At 44.1% G+C, this 13,266-nt stretch overlaps 1 protein-coding gene across 1 annotated transcript in view; it reads right to left on the bottom strand.

Moving 5' to 3' along the window:
* ZNF407 (zinc finger protein 407) overlaps positions 1-7,046 on the bottom strand; it is a 344,239-nt gene extending 337,193 nt beyond the window's left edge. Inside the window, exon 1 of the mRNA XM_037379189.1 lies at positions 6,883-7,046. The gene's annotated coding sequence lies outside the window, so the exon portion shown is untranslated. The remainder of the gene's footprint in view (positions 1-6,882) is intronic.
* Between the last annotated feature and the right edge of the window lie 6,220 nt (positions 7,047-13,266).

Below are 13,266 nucleotides of genomic sequence, written 5' to 3'. Positions count from 1 at the left end.
TCAAAACAATAGCGAAGAAGTTGGCAGATTTTGAAGACAACATCCAGAAAACATTTTTATGTATGGTATCTTTGAACTTAGACATAATGCTAGCGCTGGATCCAATCCAAAAAAAATTAGCTCTGACTTACAACAATCAGGCTGTGCCCAGTAAAGGATACACATACTAAACTAGTAATTTCTAGTATTCATTGCACTTTATTCTGGAGCTGTCAAAACAAAAACAAAACAAACAAAAAAACCACAAAAAAAAAAACCCACAAAAACCAACAAGCTGCAGCTTATTGATGCTTTTAGAATTTTTATTTTTCCATTCTGACTTTTCAGAAATGTAATCCTATTAACAATTTATATGGCATAGGTGAGCACCCTCTTTCCTTTAAAACATAAGATAAATCTAGGTTTGCCTCACATGGGGACCATGACAAAAACAGCCTTTACTTCACCAGCACTGAAAAACAGCAAGTGAAGAAGACAAAAGTGAAAAATCGAACAAAAAAACAAAACACAAGGATCACTGCTGTCCTTGCTGCATATCCAGTGTCCCAAATCCAGTGTCAATACACCCCTGCAGAACGTGTGTTACACAGCAAGGAACTGGGAGAGAGCAACATTTTGCCTTTATTGAATTTCTGGAGTTTGACGTCCTTTTCCCAAGCATTGGAACAATCCAACTTTAACACAAATCATGATTCCACTTAAACTTTCAGTTGAAGACAAGCACACAACAGGCATTTCTTTCCCTCTGTTACAACAGACCACATGGAACTGCAAAATGCAGAAGTGCTTTATTTCTGTGCCATGGTTCTTCGGAAGATGGGCATGTATGCTGAACATCACACTAATGTCAAGACATGCTCCTCAGAAGCTTTGAGCTTACCATCCATCCCCCGCATACCAGGAAATACGACACTTTGAGCCACACGGAATTTCCTTTGTGGGTGCAGAATGTGAGCAGTAAACCTGGCAGTTCCAGCGAGCTCTGAGCATACAGCAGGCATGAGATTCGGCTGCAGCACACACATTACAGCCAGTGAAGTGCTTTCCACAGCCACCAAACCCCCGAGGCAGTACAAGAGCAGCAAAACTGACGTTTCCTCATGTGAACTAGGTCACCCCGGTTCACGGTCCTCCCTCAAGCACAGAAGTGGGTGATGCCAATATGCTACATACCACTGGTACAGGTAAAGTAAGCAAGCCGCCTCCTGCTAATGCATGTCTTAAAACCAGCTCTGGGTGGACTCTCTCATATGTTTATAGCAAATGTTTCTAGCAAACATGTTCTACTAACTTACCAAAACAAACAAACCATCCACCAACCCACCAAATGGAAACAGGCACAGGCCACAAGCTCTTCCAGAGCAAGCCCAAGCTTGAAAACCTGCCCTAAGAGAGAACTCACATGTACAGACGTATAAAGCTATACCAGAGTTCTTAAGGCCATCCAAATGGCACCAGAACAGTCTGTTTCTGTCTTTGTTTAAATTAGAATTCTTGTCAGGACCTTCATGCTTGTCATGGTTTAACCCTGGCCAGTAACTAAGCCCCACACAGCCGCTCACTCACTCCCCCAACAGTGGGATAGGGGAGAGAACTGGAAGAGTGAAAGTGAGAAAACTCACCGCAAAAGCTGTGCATGCAAGTAAAGCAAAACAAGGAATTCACCCACCACTTCCCATCGGCAGGGAGGTGTTCAGCCACTCCAGGAAGGCAGGGCTCCATTACACGTAATGATTACTTGGGAAGACAAATGCTGTATCACCGAACATCCCCTCACCCCTTCTTCTTCCCCCAGCTTTATACTCAGTATGCCATTCAATGGTATGGAATATCCTCCTGGATAGTTTGGATCAGCTGTCCTAGCTGTGTGTTGTCCCCCAGATTCCCACACCCTTCCATTCCTCCCACTGGCAGGGCACGAGAAAGCAAGAAGTCCTTGACCTAATAAAAACATTCCCCAGCAACAACCAAACCCATCAGTGTGCTGTCAATATTGTTCTCACACCAAATCCAAAACACAGTGCTGCACCAGCTACTAAGAACAAAACCAACTATATCCCAGCCAAACCAGGACAACATTTTTCAAACTTTTTACTGGAATGTTTTCTACAGAAATATTTGTATACCACACAACTGTATGGATTACATCATAAAAAAATTACATGAAACAATGATTTTCTATAAAATGATGACTTAGTATTTGGGAAAGTTTTGTTATACCTTGTAATTGCAGTGAATTTTAACATTTATATGTATTTTTTACATCTTTGTACCTTTATTTCCGAGACTTTTGAAACACCAAAGATTGAGCTAAGGACAGCAAGAAACTTCAACTACAATGAGACAAATAAATACCAGACAGGAAAGCATCTATGCATGTTCGTAGCAAAACGGTAATCTATAGAGATATATACATCCCGATCTAGACACTGAAATATGCATACCCTAACTACTCTGAATGCCTCCTCCCTGGCTATGACGTGCCACACACACATACAACAGCTTGAATTTGTAGACTCAGGAGGGCAGAGGCATTTAAAATTTCTGCCTGTACCACAAAGGACCAACAAAAACTAAGAACATTCACAGCCTCCCAGCCCAGTTAAATATAACTCACACTGTTATTGACTGTTCAGTACTACTACTGTTCAGTAGTAGGCCAGGCTACTCAGAAGAAAGGTCAGCCTGCTGTTTAACAAGCAAACAAACCAAAGCAAAGCAAAAAATCAGCAATCAACAACTCTGTTAATGCAGGACTGGAAAGCAATCATGAGTCATGCAAACAAGCATTTTACTTTTGGATCATTATTGCCATATTGTTTCTAAATGGCACTCAGGTTATTTCTTTGCAAAGAAGCATGTGAATTGGCTAGCACTTACTGTAATTTTCCTTTTCATGTAGAGGAAAGAAAGCAACTAGACTTCTTTCTGCTCTAAAGCTATAGATTGCTGCTGTTTTAAGTTTGGGACACAACCTTCTTTCATCTTCACATGTTGAAGTACTGAAATTAAGTAAAATAAGAAAACTTCCACATATATTTAACATAAACGCCCAGAATGTGCTATAGACTCATTTGTAACTACAAACCCTTCACTGGCAGATGGCAGAAACAGGATCACCAGAATTCATAGCTGCAAGGCAGGAAGGTGGGTATGGCTCCCCTGGAATTTTTGCAGGTAAAAAATTAGAGATTACAAGAACGTCTTTACATTTTTTGCTTCTTCACTGTTTTTGTACACATAGGCTAATAAACACTTTGAGCTTATGTCTTAGTACAGGCCAAATGCCAGAAATAAAAAAAAAAAACTACCCAGTTTAGAAGAAAAGTCGGTATAGGTATATTTCATTTAAACTTTCATACATCTTTGTGTAACATCATAAGAATGTCCACTGCAAAGGCAGACAGACCAAAGATTAAACCACTCTTATGTTATGGGGGAAATCTTACATTAACTTTGATACCTGGGCCAGGCAACATTTCAGTAGTTTGCAATGCCACCTCCCATGCAGCCCTACTCCTCATTCATTCATTCCAAGACATCCATGGTTAATCCTGTGCCTCTTACTAGCATTAAGCATCAGCAGTGAGACATATTGCCCATTTCCTACAAGCATTTGTGTCTACCAAGAACTGCTATCATTCGTTCTGCTCACTCAAGTTGCTTCCTGGGGAGAAGTAGCACTTCCATGCCTGTGCTGCTGCCAGCCAGGCACTGTATGCAGCCACACCTTGGGCAGCAGTGGCAGCACTGGGCAGCTGTGCTACTACAGGTTAGCAATGCCAACACAAAACAGTACCTTTCTGAAGTAGAAGAATAATCAAGAGTGCTCTGCTAGCCAACTACCATTAATCTGTCAAAACGAAAGTACCGTTTCTGTTTGACTCCTTATATAACACAGAGCATAAAGAACAGAGACCACTACATCTAGTATCCAGTTTTGTGAACAGAGCAGCTATTCTTTCCCCATCACCACAACCTTCGTTAAAAAAAAAAAAGTCACTGAAAGAATAGCAGCCACTACGTCTGTTAAACCATGTCATCTTGCCTTATGCCCCGCCAAGCCCCTTTTTTTGGTTGTGCTTTCAGAAGAATAATCCATCCTCCAGGATGTGCAATCTAAAAAGTGAACATGGTGATTTTAACATGCACTGTAATATTGCAGCATTAATTTGCATTAATTAGACCAGGCATATCTTAAACCAATGTTTTTATTTGAGTGATGAGATCAGCCATCTACCACAGCCTTTTTGTTTCCCCAATAAAGAGAATATTTAAATTGTAAACCATCTTAGGAAATTTAGATGTAGGATCCACTCAACAATTCCTGTTCAACCACATTTCATATGCCAATCTGTCTGTAAATTTTAGCTCATGCACACAACCACAATTCTGTATACATTCAAAGGATTTAAAAAAAATATTAGGCAAAGCAAAGCTATAGTTTTCTTAATGTTGTGCACACTAACACAACAATGCTGTTCTTCATTACAGAAGGGCGGTTTTAATGGAGTATTGTGACTGTCATCTGCTTCACACACATTTGTTCTCCAAGTAATGTACTTCTATAAAAGGAGACAACGCAGCTTAAGCTTTAAAAAAGTTTCTAAAATAGAAAACTTTTGTGCAAGTAAATTAGAAATCTGTGATGCAGTTACTACACAATAGTTCCTACAGAAGAATGATAGTAAAGGATTTAACTCAGGTCGTTTGAATTACATTTCCCAAAATCCTAATAAAACTGACATGTTTAAACATACTGAAAAAGTCACAGTCCATCACCATGCTGTCACATCAGTGCATTTGACTTTTTTTAAAATGTATGGATTATACAATTACTGCCAGGCTCCATATTTTATATATAAAAGCTACAATCTGATGCTGAAATAATTTATGAAATAAGGATGGAATGACTGTAATGTTACTTCTATGATGAATGTAACTTGCTGTGAATAGGCTAGGAGATTGCAAGGGAGACCAAACTGAAGCCTGTAATTGTCTTCATCTTTCATGAAGAGGTGTGACCTGGGAAAAATATACATCCCAACATCCAAAGCTCCAGCCACATGCAAACATCTTGATTACGATGTTCTGATATAGGTATGGAAAAAGAAAATATATAGTCTTCATAGGCCACACCTTTAGATTATTAAAGTAAGAATCACAGCAAATTACATCCGATGTTTAAATTAGTTAGTCTGCTATTGTTTTGCACCATCAGGAAATCACTCCTGCCACTGTTACCCTTGCACTTTTGTATTCTCATTATTTATTACTCCTTAGATGTTACCATCATGCTTAGTGTATGATACACGACAAAATCAAGGCCTTGCAAGTCTGCATCAGGACAACTACACAAAGAAGAGGGCACAGGAAAACAAGAATTAAAACTGTAACTATATAAATTCTGACATCACCAATAGCTACAGAATACAGATCACAAACTAAATGCTTTTCCCTCTTCTTTCTCCTTAACTAACACCACATTTAAGATGACAATTTAGTTCACAGGTCACATTATTTCAATGAGCAACAGCAAACTTGTCAAAACAAGTCATACGAAACAAGATGATAACTTATCCCTCAAAGGCCACCTGAAAGTTATTTTGGTTTAATGATCTTTTCCACTGAAGATGCACACCTCTTGAAAAAAGTATTTTTAAATTGCTACACTATTTATGGGAGCTCGCTTTCCTCACTGCAACCTGGCAGGTCCCCTGAAATTCTGCTAAATCCCTAGAGACCACAAAACCACGCTGAAAATCACAAGATCGTGAGAGTGCACAAGTTGATGGTAACTCGGAGACGGCTATGTTCAGTGATTGAAGCAAAGGGCAAACGGCTACAATTGTTTCTTTACTTGTAAGAACTGCTTACAAAGGAGCTGCGGTCACACGCCTTGTCAGCGACAACGGCACAACTTCTCAAGCCCATCCACACTTACGCTAGTGACCTTCGGCAAAGGAGGGGAAAGTATGAAAAAGTGGCTTTTGAGCAGCAGAAAGCATTGAGGGCAGAGCTGAATCACGCCGAAAGTCACGTATTCCGGGCCGCCCGGGGCCAGACCGAGCCCCGGCCCCGCGGTACGGCACCGTCACACGACGGCGCCCCCGCCCCAGCTCGCCGCCCCCCCCACGCCCCGCTGCGCCTGCGCACATGCCGCAGTGGCGGCAGATCACGCACGCGCACGACTGCCGCGGCGCAGCGGTTAAGGGGCGCTGCCCGGTGCCGTCCCCGCGGGGCTCCGGCTGACCAGACCACTCTCCCCCGCCGCCGTCCCCTCATTGTCCCACCCGCTGAGGGAGGTGCGGGCGGCGGCCGGCGGGCGCCGCAGCCAGCCCCGCCCGGGCTCCCGCAGCGCATGCGCAGCGGCCCCGGCGAGCCCCGCTGGCGCGGGGGTGCCCACAGCACGCGCCAGCCGGAGCCGCAGCCGGCCGCTGTAGCGCGCCCGCGCCCCGCCCGGCCCGGCTCCCCCTGCCCGTCCCGCCGCTCTCCGCTCCTCCTTGCCCCCTCACCCACCCCCCCGGCCGCCTCCGGCAGAAACGGAAGGGAAGAGCTGCGGCGCGGGCCGGCTGAGGCAGCCAATGGGCGCGCGGGGCGTTCTTCCCGCCCTGGGCGCCCCGGCCACTCGGCGGGCAGCGGGGGAGGAACAAGGGACGGGATTGGCTCGGCGGAGCGCCGCTGGCCGCCCGCCCACCACGACCAAAAAAACGACGGTAGCACAGAGGCCCAAAAAGCCCGAGGGGAGCCGCCGGCCCGGCCGCCGGCGATCCGCGGCCCCGCGGCCCCAAAAGCCTCCCCCGCCAGGGCCCGAAGCGGCAGCCTGCCCCGCGCCGCTGAGAGCGGGGGCGAAGCGGCCGCGGCCCGTCCGGCAATGCTTACCGCGCGGGGGGAGCCGTCCGCCTCCGCTTGTGATGATCTTGGTCACAAGTGGCGCGCCGTAGATTTCGCCGTTTTGCGTCACGCCCGGCGCGAGGCGCGGGGAGGGGGGCGGGCGAGGCCCCCTCACGTGACGCGACGGCGGGGCGGGAGCCGGTGAGGCGCTGCTGGAGCGCCCAGCCTCGCGTGCCGCCGCCGGCGCGAGGGGCAGCGCCCAACGGCCGCCGCGCGGGGCGGGCGTGCGCGCGCACGCGGCCGCCATTTTCCCGTGTCCGGGCCTGGCGGCGGCGCCAAAAACCCTGGCGCCTCGGGGCGCACCTGTGCCCCGCTGCCGCCCGGTTCTTTCTCCGGGAGGGGCCCAGGGGACGGGCTTTGTGGTGATGAGGGGAGCCTGGAGCCCCGCGGGGTTACCCGGCGTTGGCGCTGACCCTCCCGGCTGAGGGTGAGGGGGCCGGTAAGGCCACAGCTCCGGGTCCCGGGCGGAGCAAGGGCAGCGGTGCTGGCAGGAGCATACACATGCGGTGTTCGATGTGCTCCGTTTGCACCTGCCAAAGCCTCTGCCACGGTGGTTCCTGGTGCTGGGTTGCACTATTATAACTCGTGCCATGCAGGGGTGTACGTAAAATAAACTTGTGTTTTACAGTCCTGCTCGGCATGGGCAGTGTAGTGAGAATTGGCTCTAACTCACAGGATAGGTGTTTTGAAGGAGTGTGAAAGAAAGTGGGTGAGGTGAGACCCTGCACAGCACTTCACTAAGGCTGTCATTCGAAGGTGATACAAACTTTCCAAGCTGTGCTTAAAATACTCTTCAGACCATGCAGTTCGGAAGGGAGACTGCTGAACCATGCGAGGGGGGCCACTTTGTAAAACATCTTGTGTGTTACCTCGTGAAGAAACCACAAGGAAAAAAACACTTCCATGTTCTTCCCCCTTTCTTAAGCTAAATCACATAGTTACTATAATACCAGAGGCATAATCTAAAGTCTTTTGACATCTGTGGTGATTGTTAAAATGCAGGTTTACCATATATGTTCTGATTGCACAGTAATTTTTTAGTACACAGTATCTTAATTAAACAACATTTAGCATTCTTCAAGGCTGCTGTGTGGAGATGTTGGAAGAACACCTCATTGTGATTATCTTTGGAGTTCACTGACTGTTTTCCAGTGATACAATGTATATGAGGCAGTGTCAGGCTTACTAATTACGCCCAACAACTTATGGTTTCATTTAGTCAATTAGTCATTGGCTAGTCTGTTAGCCTTATGTGGGAAAATCACTTTGGGGGCGAATTAGAGAAAACTGGGACATAATAGAAGCATAGTGTTACAGAAAGCTTTTTAGGGTAAAATACAGCTATTGCTTTCACAGTGACTGACATGCACAGAATCTGCCACGGCTCCCTAAGCAACACCCCCTGCCATCTCAGCACCTGCTGGTAGGAGTAACAGAGGGTAGAGCGGAGTCGAGACCCCATAGCCAGGCTCCGTTTTTCTCCCTGCAGGAATGGGAACTTGATGGTACCACACAGCTGGTAAGCCACATAGCAGCTGTCACATGAAGAACATATGAGAAGATTGCTGCTGAGCCAAGCATTGTGGTGAAATTACTTCCCTCAGATTAAATAATCTCATAATAATACTGATGCACAACTCCATCCCAAAGTTACCTGCCTCCAAGGTGCTACTACACGTCACTGGGCACATGATACCAATCAGTAACAAAAATTGGTATGACTAGAGTCACCCAAGCTCCACCTAAATGCAGAGAAAATGGACTGCTCTTGGACTGAAATAAGTCCAAACAGCCGGGGGAGAACTGCTGTCTAAAATCCCAAATTACCACACTGATTTAGTGTTTAACTATATGTTAAACACATCCATGCACAAAGTTAGGTCAAGCTGACCCACTCTCTGAAGTTGTTATGAATGAAGGGACTTCCAATCAAGGGAGTCAGCCTTGGGAAGGATGAGTGACAAAGAACTGATGGCAAAAAGAACACTGTTATCTAAGAAAGGAGCATTCAAGCAAGGAAGACAAGCTGATAAGGTGGTGTAATTCCCATACATCAACAGAAAATTAGTTGAAAGTAGAACAAAGGTAATCGTGGTAATGGGTGATTAGGATCTCCAACTCAAATAGCCCCCCAAAAGAGGGCAAACCCCCACTTGGGGAGCATGTGTCCTTAGTGAAAAACTTCAGCAGTGCTATCTGAGGGCGCGTGCTCATTTACATTGGAAGCCAGAAACTGGTAACCTCTCCTGTGTATGATAAATGAATATGCAGTGTACTGTAAAGTATAAAAAGTGGACAACTGAGGGGAGAAGTTAGGGAAGACTCCATTGCAACTCCTGGGATCAGTGGAGGGGCTGAACCTGCCTTCTCCCCCACAGGGACGCCTGTTGGGTGAGAACTTTATTCTATGACTAATCCACGCTAGCTGTTACTAAGTGTATTGTAAGCTTGCTTTGCAATCAGTGTATTACCACTGGCAATCTTTGAACCTTACTCTGTCACAAACCTGTATTTTGTATAATAAAACTCTTCAGCATTTTGTATAAGTCTCAGGAGATTTGAGTAGTTGTGATAAGGGATGTGACTCAGTGACGCTGTCAGCGGGGGTCCCTGGATCGGTCAGTGGAATCGCCCTCTGACACAGTGGGCTGTCAAAACGCAGGTAGCGGACAGGCTGGTCAGACACGGGGGTCTCCTCTTTCTTGGTAAACTGACAGGCTGGTCAAATATAAAGTGACACCTTATGACACCAAGTTGCCGATGCTGAAGTGGGTTGTAAAGACTAAGAATGTTTTGAGGGTGGAGCAGTCACTACAGCCTGAGCCATTCATTGAATGAAAATGGAGAACTCAGATGAACCAGAGTAGAGTATTGGTAAAGATTGACATGAATGAACAATGTTTAAAACATATAAATGTTAGTAGATAAAGTATCACAGAACATAGGTAGGAGAAGAATATCTCTGTCTAGTACCTAAGGGTACTGGACATATTTCAATTGTTCTCTGTATAATAACAAATCTACACAGAGGAAGACTCCTTAATTTGTAGTAAAGATATCTTCACTTTTATACATGTTTACCTTTATAAGGACATTGAAGAACTTTAATAGCATATTGAAAGTCTACAGAAACCATTGGCAGTTTTAAGAACAATCTGATTAAGAACAATCTAATTGTTCTTGGTATTTTTCAGCATGGGAATATAGGTAAAAAAACCTTTTGATGCCTCTCAAGCTCGGTTTCTCTGAGGTTTACAAATGCCTTTCATTTGCCTAAAAATTTTTGTAATTGGGGCCTCAAGTACCACCTGTATTTGAATATTTGTAGTATCCAAGTTAGCATGCCTGGCCCATCAGTTATTTCATCATCTGCTAACTGGGGGGGGAAACATACTGAGGGAGGAGGCATGATCATGACAGCCTGGGTTTTGTGAATTGAAATATTTCTAACACAAAATGGTGAGGCAACGTTTTTTAGGAATAGCCTGAAGAGGGAGCCATTGGTATAGGAGAAGCAACAACTGAGGCAGAATCGCCATTAATAAGAGAAAATGTATCTGTAACAAAAATAAATTTTGTAATTTAGCTGTATTTATTAAATGTTTACAGACATACCTACATTTGGTTTTCTGGTTTAGGTAATAATTCTAAAGTCATGCTGAAAAGTTAAATACTTGTTCTTTGTTCTGAAATATTTATACTGATCAAAATATATTAAAATGCAAACTAAATCAATGTTTAATTAGTAAAGCATTAATTAGTTAATAGAATCATTTGTAAAGGGATTGTAAATACGGAATATTTTTATTTTCTAACAGAATATGACATTGGGAATGATTCTGCAGTTGCTATATTTCTTCCACACCAAGATACTGATTTTACTAGAAATGTTGCTCATTTAAAGAGTAGTACCAGCTCTTTACTTAACTGTGTAACTTAAAACTCTGCCTACCTTTCCTAATTAATACTCCATGTTTGTTCACAGGTTTGTGATTATTATTACCAGAAATCAGTCATTTTGCAGGACAAAGGCAGTCACGATAGTCATACTTGCCAACTCTGAATTGCAGGTTTTATTACACATTAAATTTGTTGAGAAAAATAACCCCATGACTTGCCGATGGTCATGTAGGTAATGTCTCTCACAGGCCCTCCAAAGGGCACTGCATAGCGTCTATAGGATAGTTAAGTAGTCAGCAGTATTGTCCATAGGAGTTTCTTAACTGCCATTATTTTTTCCCAGAGTAGCAAGCTTTTGAAGAAAAGCAGCATATACCTTTATTCTGACAATGCAACTACACCCATAAGAAAACATGAAACAGAATAATTAGGATGTAAACACTGAGAACTTTTTTAATGTCAATTACCCATGCATGTATACAGACATATACCTTCCCATTTTAGTGCAAAATATTTTTTTCCCCATTGAAAAGACAATTAACCTTTGAAAAGACTTATCAAGTGGTGGCTTTTCTTTCCACTGAAAAGTGGGACTAAATGTTTTTCTCTCTCTTTAAAAAAAAAAAAAATGCAGTGCATTAATTATTGGGTGAAATATGTGGTGTATATTGGTGACTCAACAAAAGGGCCTCACTCTTCCCTCCTGGTTCCTGTAAGCGAACACTCTAATAAGTTAATGAGTTAAATGTATGCATTCTTAGATAATCAAACTGAAGGACATGCTAGTCTGAACCACCTACTACTGTGTCACACAAAAAATTCACAGATAGGCCTTGAAAAGAAGAACACTATTCTCAGGGGCTTTTTTTTTAGGTGCTTGGGCAATGACTGCTGGAAGTGTGGAGGTCTGTGATTTAGGGAGCAAAATGCAATATCCCAGTTTGATCTGCTCGTGTGTACCAATGAAACTGATGCAATCTGCCACAGCCTTGTGATCCCGCTCCCTCGTGTACCACCAGCACACCGCTGGTGTGAGTCATGGCTGAGCCGATTCTGGCACTGCCTCGGCAGAAAGGCAACATGGGGAAAAAAACGGGTGGCTTTGTGGCTGGTGGGGCAGACTCACAAGGACCACAAAGCCACCAGCATCATCAGGTGCCCCTGAGGACACTGGGTAGCGAACCGAGCCAGCATGTTGGTCCCCAGTGACCCGCGTGTAAGAAGGGATCGAAAGCAAGCCTGGGCACCTTCACTCAGCTGGATGGCAACCTCACAGCCACGCTGGATCTGGAACCCAGAGGGGCGGCCATGTCAGGACATGAGTGCGCCTCTGTGCTTGGGCGTGCTGGCAAGGTCGCACCGCCTGTGGCACCCATGCTCGCTCTTTCATTAAAGGTTGCACCTTCTTACTCACTTCATGTTATCCTGTGGGTTTGCAGCCCAGTTGTGCCAAGTTAACTTGTTTGAAGTACAAATATTTACCCATTTTTACGTAAATAAAATGTTCACCCGCTGCCAGCCACCTTTAGTTATTTTTTTCTTTCATAAGCTAGAGAACCTTATGCGAACAAGTAAAAATGTGATAAAAATTATGTGGTTTCCCAACTTTTCCTGTTATAACTGCAATATAAATGTTTAAGAAAAACGAGAAAGAATGCATGCAGGCTTTAATGAATACTAGAAGGGATCTGTGAATGTCTTATAATTTCATAAAATCTAGAAAAAGGAATTTTTTAAGCAGCTTCAAGGGAAGAAAATGTTTTGTTTTGGTTTTCAATTAAGAGTACTGTTTATAGCAGTTAAGTTTATGTGTAGAAGTATTTGAAAAAAATGAGGTAATGCCTCAAGTTCCACCCCTTATCATAAAGCTAATGCTTAGTCGTGAATTCTAACAAAAGAGGGTAACAGTGCCTGCAAAACCTTTCCTTTGACCCACCAGACACATCACCAGGGCCTGCTCTTCCCAGTAATACCACAAGGTTTCTATTCAGCTCTTGAAGAAATGAAACAACTGGCATTGTTCCACCTTGGTGGATCATGCCAGCCTCTCTTCCAAATGCAAGGAACACAATGTGTGCCTTAGCAGAAGTAAAGCCTTAACGTTTATCCTTTCTGCTTTTATATTTGGATAACTGAAGACATAATTGTAGCTAAATAAAACATTTCCTATTTCAAAGCAAAGCCAATATTTATGTGAACTTCTCAAGGTCTTTTTTTTTTTCCTAGCAAAATTATGATCTGATGTTATGAGGCTTGGACTGACAACTTAAGAAGTTACCAGTGGTGTGTATTTATCTTTGAAGTGCTGATCCTGCAAATGGCCACACAACAAATCCCTGAAGCCTGCAATACAGAAGCACAGGAGCCATGAATATCTACATGTGCACTCAGAGGTGTCTTCACAGAGGCGCTTGAGGAGTCAGACATGATTTTAATCAGATACTGAATAAACTTGAGTTATGTTTCTCTAAA

Source organism: Falco rusticolus, chromosome 3, assembly GCF_015220075.1.
Source record: "Falco rusticolus isolate bFalRus1 chromosome 3, bFalRus1.pri, whole genome shotgun sequence".
Taxonomy (NCBI): Eukaryota; Metazoa; Chordata; class Aves; order Falconiformes; family Falconidae; genus Falco; species Falco rusticolus.
The sequence above is the reverse complement of the archived record's forward strand: the minus strand, read 5'-3'. Positions and strand labels throughout refer to the sequence as shown.